This window comes from Arachis ipaensis, chromosome B6 (assembly GCF_059453495.1).
Source record: "Arachis ipaensis isolate K30076 ecotype BB chromosome B6, ASM5945349v1, whole genome shotgun sequence".
Lineage (NCBI taxonomy): Eukaryota > Viridiplantae > Streptophyta > Magnoliopsida > Fabales > Fabaceae > Arachis > Arachis ipaensis.
Genome location: NC_142441.1, coordinates 105,310,592 through 105,320,123, shown reverse-complemented (window position 1 = coordinate 105,320,123; position 9,532 = coordinate 105,310,592). Strand labels below are relative to the sequence as shown.

The 9,532-nt window shown below is 37.9% G+C and overlaps 1 non-coding gene across 1 annotated transcript; it reads right to left on the bottom strand.

The window, feature by feature from the left end:
* Positions 1 to 7,356: 7,356 nt before the first annotated feature.
* Positions 7,357 to 7,464, bottom strand: LOC148562160 (small nucleolar RNA R71). The gene has a single exon (XR_015887168.1). It is a non-coding gene; the product is annotated as a small nucleolar RNA R71 (small nucleolar RNA).
* Between the last annotated feature and the right edge of the window lie 2,068 nt (positions 7,465 to 9,532).

Below are 9,532 nucleotides of genomic sequence, written 5' to 3'. Positions count from 1 at the left end.
TCAGTTCATTGATGAGCAATTGAGGTTCATCCTCCTTAGTCTCATTACCAAATAACTTGGCATTTAGCTTCATGATTGCTCCTAGATACCGAGCAACTTGTTCTTCAACAATATCTTCATCCTCTTCAGAGGAAGAATACTCATCAGAGCTCATGAATAGCAACAGTAAGTTCAGTAGAATCTCTATGGTCTCTGTATGAGCCTTAGATTCCTTTGGTTCCTCATTAGGGAATTCCTTAGTGGTCAGTGGACGTCCATTGAGGTCTTCCTCACTGGAAATCACTGCCTCTTCCTCCTCTATAGGTTCGGCCACTTTGGATATATTGATGGCCTTGCACTCTCTCTTTGGATTCTCTTCTGTATTGCTTGGGAGAGTACTAGGAGTAGTTTCAGTAACTTTTTTACTCAGCTGACCCACTTGTGCCTCCAAATTTCTGATATGGGACCTTGTTTCAGTTATGAAACTGAGAGTGGTCTTAGATAGATCAGAGACTATGGTTGCTATGTCAGAGAGGCTCTGCTTAGAATTTTCCATCTGTTGCTGAGAAGATGATGGAAAAGGCTTGCTATTGCCAAACCTCTTTCTCCCACCATTATTGAAGCCTTGTTGAGGCTTCTGTTGATCCTTCCATGAGAAATTTGGATGATTTCTCCATGAAGGATTATAGGTGTTTCCATAGGATTCTCCCATGTAATTCACCTCTTCCATTGCAGGATTCTCAGGGTCATAAGCTTCTCCTTCAAAGGAAGCTTCTTTAGTACTGCCGGATGCAGCATGCATTCTAGTCAGATTCTGAGAAATCATATTGACTTACTGAGTCAATATTTTATTCTGAGCCAATATGGCATTCAGAGTATCAATCTTAAGAACTCCTTTCTTCTGAGTCATCCCATTATTCACAGGATTTCTTTCAGAAGTATACATGAACTGGTTATTTGCAACCATTTCAATGAGTTCCTGGGCTTCTGCAGGTGTTTTCTTCAGATGAAGAGATCCACTAGTAGAGTGGTCAAATGACATCTTGGACAATTCAGATAGACCATCATAGAATATACATAAGATGCTCCATTCTGAAAGAATGTCAGAAGGACACCTTCTGATCAATTGCTTGTATCTTTCCCAAGCTTCGTAGAGGGATTCACCTTCCTTCTATCTAAAGGTTTGGACTTCCACTCTAAGCTTGCTCATCTTTTGAGGTGAAAAAAATTTGGCCAAGAAAGCATTGACTAACTTTTTCCAAGAGTTCAGGCTTTCTTTAGGTTGTGAGTCCAACCATAGAAGTTGGTTGCTCCAATTACCGGAATTGAGATACTTCTTCCATAGAAGTTGGAAGTTAGTCCAGTAAAGTCACCAAGCATCTTTTTGCATCTCTAGCATTGTTGTTGGGTTCGGCTGCCATGTCTGCTTCTTTTTTGAAATTTTCTGTAAGGTCCTCTCCGGAGTGTTGTGCTTTAGCTTCTCTTAGCTTCCTCTTCAGAGTCCTTTTAAGTTCAGGATCAGCTTCAACAAGAATGTTCTTATCCTTGTTCCTACTCATATGAAAAATAAGAGAACAAAGAAAGAATAGGAATCCCTATGTCACAGTATAGAGATTCCTTTATGTGAGTATTAGAATAGAAGAATAGAAGAATGAAAAGAGAGAGGAGATGTGTAATTCAAACAGAGAGAAGAGAGAGGGGTTCGAATTATGAGTAGAAGAGAAGTGGTAGTAATTAAATAAATAAATAGAAAGAGATGAGAGAGAGAGTATTCGAATTTTAAGAAGAGGGAAAAGAAAAATATTTTTATTTTTATTTAATTAATTAAGTTAGTTTTGAAAATATTAACAGAAATAAAATAAAATTAGAATTTAAAACAATTAGTTAATTAAAAAGAATTTTAAAAAAGTGGTTAGTGATTTTCGAAAATTAGAACTGGAAAAGTAGTTAGGTGGTTTTGAAAAAGATAAGAATTAGTAAACTTTTTTTTCTTTAAAATTAAAACAAATAATTCAAGTAGTTAGTTGAAAAAGATTTGAAAATAAATTTTGAAAAGATAAGAAGTTAGAAAAAGATTTTAAAATTAAGATTTTAAAAAGATATGATTGAAATTTATTTTGAAAAAGAATTAAAAAAAATTAAAAAGATTTTGATTTTTAAAATTAAATTTGATGACTTGACTAACAAGAAACTAAAAGATATGATTCTAGAATTTAAAGATTGAACCTTTCTTAACAAGACAGTAACAAACTTGAAATTTTTGAATCAAAACATTAATTGTTAGCAAGGATTTTCGAAAATATGAAAGAAAATTAAGAAAACAGATTTTGAAAAATTAGTTTTAAAATTTTCGAAAACAATAAAAGAAAAATGAAAAAGATTTTGAAAAATTTTAAGAATGAAATTTGAAAATCATAAAAAAAATGAAAAAGAATTTATTTTGAAAAAGATTTGAAAAGATAAAGTTTTTAAATTGAAATTTTGACTTGACTAACAAGAAACAACCAAATTTTAAAAATTTTTGACCAAGTCAACTCAAAATTTCGAAAATTATGAGAAGAATAAGGAAAAGATATTTTTTTTACTTTTGAATTTTTAATGAGGAGAGAGAAAAACAATAAAATGAAACAAAACATAAAAATTTAAGATCAAACCAAATAATGCATGCAAGAACACTTTGAATGTCAAGATGAATACCAAGAACACTTTGAAGATCATGATGAACATCAAGAACATATTTTTGAAAATTTTTAAGAAAAGAAAGACATGCAAGATACCAAACTTAAGAACTTTTGTACTAGGGACACTAACAATTCGAAAATGCACAAGAAAAATAAGAAAAGACACAAAACAAGAAACATTAAAGATCAAACAAGGAAAATCATCAAGAACAACTTGAAGATCAAAGAAGAACACAATGCATGAATTTTCAAAAATCTAAGAAAAATTAAAAACATGCAGTTGACACCAAACTTAAAATTTGACACTAGACGCAAACAAGAAACATGATTTTTTTTCTTTTTTTTTGAATTTTTTTCGAAAATAAAAATAAAAAGCTTAAACATAAAATAAAAGTACCCAATCTAAACAACAAGATGAACCGTCAGTTGTTCAAACTCGAACAATCCCTGGCAACGGCGCCAAAAACTTAGTGCACGGAATTGTGATCACACTTTTCACAACTCCGGTACAACTAACCAGCAAGTGCACTAGGTCATCCAAGTAATAAAACCTTACGCGAGTAAGGGTCGATCCCACGAAGATTACCGGCTTGAAGCAAGCTATGGTCATCCTGTAAATCTTAGTCAGGCGGATTCAATTGGTTATGAGTTTTGATAATTGAAAGATAAATAAAACGTAAATTAAAATAAAGATACTTATGTAATTCATTGGTGGGAATTTCATATAAGCGTTTGGAGATGCTTTGTTGCTTCTGAACCTCTGCTTTCCTATTGTCTTCATCCAATCATGCGTGCTCCCTTCCATGGCAAGATGTATGTTGGTGGATCACCGTTGTCAATGGCTACCATCCGTCCTCACAGTGAAAATGGTCCAGGTACGGTTTCTGTACGGCTAATCAACTGTCGGATCTCTCGTCTCGGATGAAAAATACTAGGCACAGCTACCGCACGGCTAATCATCTGTCGGCTCTCACTTATCTCGGAATAGGATCTCTCTATCCTTTTGCACACTGTCACAGCACCCAACATTCGTGAGTTTGAAGCTCGTCACAGTCATCCCGTCCCAGATCCTACTCGGAATACCACAGACAAGGTTTAGACTTTCCGGATCTCAGGAATGCTGCCAATTGGTTCTAGCCTCTACCACGAAGGTTCTAATCTCACGAATTCGAATGCTCTATTGTCAGGAGAGGCAAATCAAATATGTGGATCAGAGACCCCAGAGATTATACTCTGGCTGTCGTCTAATGACTACGTTGAACATCATGTAGACCGCTTGTGGTTGTTAGGCACGTGGATCTTGGCTAAGCGAGTAACGAAGTTAGTGGGTGATTGTCACAGGTCACCCTTCATTCTGACTTAACTGAATTAAGTACGAGAGTATATCTTAGAGAAGAAGTAAGCGTGAATTGAAAGAGAAACAATAGTACTTGCATTAATTCATGAAGAACAGCAGAGCTCTGCACCTTAATCTATGAGGTGTAGAAACTCCACCGTAGAAAATACATAAGAGAAAGAGGTCTAGGCATGGCCTAATGGCCAGCCTCCCAAATGTGAAAAATGGCATAAGCCTAAAAGTCCAAAGATCCCTAAAACAATAGGAAAGACTAGTATTTATACTAAACTAGTTACTAAGGATTACAGAAATTGAGTAACTAAGTGCAGAGAGTGCAGAAATCTACTTCCGGGGCCCACTTGGTGTGTACTTGGGATGAGCATTGAGTTTTACACGTGCATAGACCTTTCTAGAGTTAAACGCCAGCTTGGATGCCAGTTTGGGCGTTTAACTCTAGTTCTGGTGCCAGTTCCGGCGTTTTACGCCAGAAAAGGGTCTCTGACTGGCGTTGAATGCCAGTTTGGGCCATCAAATCTCGAGCGAAGTATGGAGTATTATATATTGCTGGAAATCCCAAGATGTCTACTTTCCAACACAATTGAGAACGCGCCAATTGGACTTCTGTAGCTCCAGAAAATCTACTTCGAGTGCAGGAGGGTCAGAATCCAACAGCATCTGCAGTCCTTTCTCAGCCTCTAAATCAGACTTTTGCTCAGGTCCCTCAATTTTAGCCAGAAAATACCTGAAATTACAGAAAAACACACAAACTCATAGTAAAGTCCAGAAATGTTATTTTTGCATAAAAACTAATAAAAATATACTAAAACTACCAAAAAATAATACCAAAAAGCATATAAATTATCCGCTCATCACTGACGCGTACGCGTGGCTGGGTAACGTTGGACCCCAAACGCTGCCTCAAACGTTGGTGGCCAACGTGCGTGATTCTAATTTCGAAATGCTAGATTTGAAATCGCGCAATGACGCGCATGCATCTATGGCGCATACGCGCAGGTTGAACTTTTGAGAATCCACGCGCACGCGCACATCACGTGCACACGTGGATAGGCCAACGTTGGAGGGAAAGTTGCCCATACAAACCCAAAGCCAACTCTCTTCTAAAAGCTTTCAAAACTGAAAATTGGGATTTTGCATTCACGCGCACACGCAGCGTACGCGCACGCGTGGATGCTATTCTGACCCAAATGGCACAAACACGCAAAGCACGCGTACGCGTGGGTAGAAGAACGTTGGCACTCCAACGTTGATCTAAATGCCAATGACAGCAAGCAGAACTGAATTTTCTAAAGGGTGTTTGTGTCAACGTTGGTCCTCAAACGTGGACTCCAACGTGAGCATCAGAATTTGGCAATTCAAACAGATTTCTTCTCAATAGCAAGGGAAACCAATTGGAGCAACTTCAACCCAATTCAATCAAGGCCAAAAGCCTAATTCAGAGATTGAAGATCAAGAAAAGAAAGTGTATAAATAGCTTAGAATTTAAGTTAGTAGGGGACTTTTGGACCTTTTTTAGCAAGGCGGAGGGATACTGACACTCTGCCAATTTTACTTTTCTGCAAATCTTTGAATTCTGCAATGTATCTTATAATTCCATTTTCCATTTTGAGAGCTATGAACAACTAAACCCCTTTTATTGGGTTAGGGAGCTCTGTGTAATTCAATGGATCAATATTAGTTTTCATTCTTCTTCTTCTTTCTTTTCTCTTGATTTTACTAGAAAGCTTTCATTCTTCATCCAATTGGATAGTTGTCTTGGAAAAGAAGCTATTTATAATTGAATCTCCTCTGAACCTTGGAAGAGGAATGAGGAGATCATGCTAGAAATGCTTTCTCACATTGGATTAGATTGGGGTTTGGATGGATATAGTGACATGTAATCCTACCAATACTGTGATCTATGAATTTTTGTGGTATAATCAGTGACCAAACTTCATCTCTTCCCATGAGCACTTAAATCAAGGAATTGGGCAATTGTTCATGCTTAGAGAGATTAGATTTCCAAGGAATTAGGATCTAGTCACCTAAGATTGCCAAGGAAATCATTGAATGCATTGATTGAGGAAGAGATGAAAATGAATTTGATCTAGAGAATTATAACATCTCCTGACCCTAATGAGCTTTCCCATCTCTGATCTACCCATTCTTTTATATTCTGCTTCTTTAATTTCATGCTTAATCCCCATTCCCATTTAATTTCCTGTAATTTAAGCTTCTGTTATTTAATTCCTTGCACTTTAATTTTTGTCATTTAGTTTCTTGCAATTTAAGTTTACCACCAAATTTACATTCTGCAATCTCAACCCAATTATGATTTCGCTCAACTAGAACGATTCTCCAATTAACATTGATCATCCAACCAATCCCTATGGGATTCGACCTCAGTCTACAGTGAGTTTTTACTTGACGACAATCTGGTGCACTTGCCGGTAGGAAATTGTTGAGAGACAGTTTTCGGGTGAATCAAGTTTATGGCACCATTGCGGGGGATTAGTTTTGTATTGACAATTACTAAATTGGAGGATAACTAGATTGAGCAATTTTCTTTTCTTTTGATTAATTGAATTTTAATTTCAGCTGTTCAGTTTTGTTCTTTGCAATTTTTAATAGTTTCTCTTTAATTTTTTCTTACTTCTGTACTTTCCAGCAAAACTAATCCACTAACTCATTAACTATTTGATAAATTGCTCTAACCAAGCTAACTATTCTCTGTTTTAGTAGAATCTGCACTTGCTATTTCTTGTACTTGTTCATTGTATGACAAGTAGAAGAGATGTCTCAACCTCTTTTGACAGTGAACCGGAGAGAACCTTCTTGAGATTAAGGAGGGAAGCAAGAGAAAAAATGGTTGTTGGTGCAGAAGAAGAGGAGGAAGACTTGGATATAACCATGGAGGATGATATGGAAAATTATCATGAAGGAGAGGTGAACAATCATGCTAGAGGAGGTGCAGCCAACCCTGCTGGACAAGAGAGGAGAGTTCTAGGCTCCTACATCAATCTAAACCCAGGAAACTATGGTAGCAGTATTCAAAAGCCAACTATCCATGCTAATAATTTTGAATTAAAGCCTCAGCTCATCATACTGGTTCAAAACAATTGTTCTTTTGGAGGAAGCACCCGAGAAGACCCTAATCAGCATCTCACTACATTCCTAAGGATCTGTGACACAGTGAAATCAAATGGAGTTCATCCTGATGCCTACAGGCTACTTTTATTCTCCTTCTCTCTAAGGGATAAAGCATCCAAGTGGCTAGAATCATTTCCAAAAGAGAGCCTCACAACTTGGGAAGATGTAGTTAATAAATTCTTGGCAAGGTTCTATCCTCCACAAAGAGTCAATAGGCTGAGAGCAGAGGTTCAAACATTCAGATAGCAGGACGGTGAAACCTTGTATGAAGCCTGGGAGAGATTCAAAGATCTGACGAGGAAATGTCCCCCTGAGATGTTTAATGAGTGGGTGCAATTGTATATCTTTTATGAAGTACTTTCCTATGAATCAAAGAAGGTTGTGGATCACTCATCCGGAGGCTCACTCAACAAGAAGAATACCATTGAAGAAGCCATTGATGTCATTGAAACAGTGGCTAACAATGAGTACTTTTATGCCTTTGAAAGAAGCAACAATAGAGGAGTCATGGAGCTGAATAACATGGATGCAATTTTGGCTCAGAACAAGATGATTGCCAAGAAATTGGTAGATCTCACAAAAAAGATAGAGGTAGGCCAAATAGCAGTAATCTACACCCAGCCATCAGCACCAGAAGAGCCAAACACAAAGGAAAAAGAAGTCAACTACATTGGAAATTCTGCAAGACAAGAGCATGACCCTTACTCCAAGACTTACAACCCTGGTTGGAAGAACCACCCAAACTTTGGGTGGAGAAACCAACAAAACCAAAACCAGAACCACAGACCCCACAATCCAAACCAGTACAACAACTCCACTCACCAATTCTCCAACCAAAGACCATACCAGACCATACAAAACACTTACTCATAGCCATCTTATCAAAGCCAAAACAATCAGCCTCAACACCGCAATTCCAACTCACCATCTGATGATAGGTTTGCTAAGATTGAAGCTATGCTCACCAACCTTTGCAGGGAGTCTGAAGATAACAAAACATTCAAGGAGAAAGTGAGGACGAGTATGAAAAGTCGAGGAGAAATTATCAAGCAGCTTGAGTCACAAGTGGGATACCTATCTCAACAAATCCCTAAATCTACTGATAGCTTCCCAAGTGACACTGAAAAGAATCCAAGAGGAGGAACACAAAATGTGAGATGGAAAGCATGTAAAGCAGTAAACCTCGCAAGTGAGGAGGTTTGGATGGAAGAAATTAGCAATCCAACAGCACATAATCAAAGAGATTCAGAAGAGAGGAAAGAAGAGATTGAGCAAAGGACTGATCCTGCCCAAGGGAGAGAATCAGAAGAAAAAAAACCCTACAATCATATGTGCCACAAGTACCATTTCCACAGAGACTCAAGGATAGTGAGAAAGGGAGAACATACACTAAATTCTTGGATGAATTTAAGACTCTTCATGTCAACATTCCCTTCCTCGAAATTCTCAAACAGATGTCTACTTGTATCAAGTGGATGAAGGAGTTACTAGCTAGGAAGAGCAACCTGAAGGTGGCCAAACAGTGGTGATGAACAAGGAATGCAGTGCTCTCATTCAGAAGGTATTACCCATAAAGAAAGGGGATCTGGGAAGCTTTCACGTCCCCTGTGATATAGGAGATATCATGATTGATAGAGAATTCTGTGATCTGGGAGCCAGCATAAATTTGATGCCTCTATCTTTCATGAAAAGATTGAAAATCAATGAGCTTAAGTCCACAGATTTAATCATCCAATTGGCTGACAAGACTCAGAAGCAAGCTAAAGGAGTAATCGAGAATATACTGGTCAAAGTGGGAAATTACTTTCTCCCCACTGACTTTGTAGTTCTTGAAATGGAAGAGAGCCATCTTCATCCGATCATCTGAGGAAGACCATTCTTGGCTACCGGTAGAACACTCATTGATATAGAACAAGGAGAGTTGATGCCGAGAATACATGATGAGTAGCTCACTTTTCATGTCTTCAAGCCCACGTATGAGTCTGGGCAAGAGAGCAAGGAATTAAAGGAAGAGTACATTGAGAGTTCTTTGAAGGAGGACAGCAATGAACCACCAGCCAAGCCTCTGGAGCTTTCATGGGTGGATAAACAAGAAGCTCAAGAGATGAAGCAACCAAAGATACTAGAGGAAGAGCTGAAACAACAGGAACCAAGGGAATTAATCAATAAAGATCACTCCAACACAAGAACTTCGAAAGCACTACTTAAAGAAGAGAGGAAAATGGGGAAGAAAGTACCAAGGAGATGGAAGAATAAGAAAATTCCCATTGAGTATTTCTCACTAGGTGACAAGGTGATATCAGCCCACCATTCACTCATACCTCCTCACCTTCGCGTGACACCGTCTCAATTACCTCAAGTATACACAATTAACAGGATCTTCTCATTT